This window comes from Halyomorpha halys, unplaced genomic scaffold, assembly GCF_000696795.3.
Source record: "Halyomorpha halys isolate HHAL.00 unplaced genomic scaffold, Hhal_1.1 Scaffold350.1, whole genome shotgun sequence".
NCBI classification, from domain to species: Eukaryota; Metazoa; Arthropoda; class Insecta; order Hemiptera; family Pentatomidae; genus Halyomorpha; species Halyomorpha halys.
Genome location: NW_027107986.1, coordinates 778,280 through 779,462, shown reverse-complemented (window position 1 = coordinate 779,462; position 1,183 = coordinate 778,280).

The window sequence follows — 1,183 nt, the reverse complement described above, 5'->3', positions numbered from 1 at the left end:
AATCTTAGAACTGATCTGCCTCTATTAGTTCAAATATCAAAAATTCCAAATCAGGCAAGTTAAAAAAAAAAAAGGAAACTAAGCTGAATTAGCTATTAAAAAATGTAACATAAGTTGTCAATTGTATTACTTAGCAATAATATATATTTAACAATTTAGAGGAAAAAGTGTCCCCTACCTGCACACCATGCCTTTGTCCTGAAGGCTTCACATTTGTATACTACACAATTTTTTTAATAAGTGTGAAATAATTGTACAAAAGCATTTGGGATATTTGGATGAATTTGTTAGCCAATAAAAGCTGGATGTGGATGTTCAGAAAAAAAATGTGCATAAAAGTTATTTTGTAAATAACATTGGAGGGTAAGAGAAAAAAAAAACAGTCTAAAACTGTGAAACTTATAAATTACTGTTTTAAAGATTATCTTCAGTTTTTAGGGGTTATAGAAAAAATATAATTTTAAAATATACAGGTTATTTTTATCTGCATTGTCACTTAAGATGGATTACTGGTGATATTAACATTTAGATGCCTACTATTTAAACAGGACAATAGTGAAATGTTATTAACATTGCTATTTCTAACAAATATGATAATATTTGATTTTGTTTCTATCGATTTGTTGATACTAGTTCATGATATTACGTTGTTGATCAGTGAAAACTGTAAATATCAAAATGTTATCAACATTTTTGTTATAAATTGTAATATTAACATTTCACTATGTGCTGGTGTAAACAGTAGACATCAAAATGTTAATAATGAAAAAGATACATTTTTTCTGATAATAATGTTGCTGGTAACATTTCTGCGTAAATGCATCTTAATACCTATATTAATTCTTGACAGGATTAAATAACTTCCCTGAAAATAATAGGCTTCTGCCCTGTATCAGAGGTCATTGGAGTTTTTTTTTTTTTGTTTAGTGTTTCACATTCTGATGTTTTTCAGGCATACATTAAACCATTTTGTAAGTTAGAGGAAACCTCCTCAGGTAAATCCCATTATTAATTCATAAGATGCTATGCTAAATTTAATGAATTTTATTTATTCAACTAAAAACAAATGCAGACCAGATGTTTGATATGTTAGTTTGTCTTCCTTTTAAGGTACTCCTTTAAATTAATTAGAGTCCTAGGAAAATCCTATTATGCTGTGGAGTCATGCCTTCACAATTATATA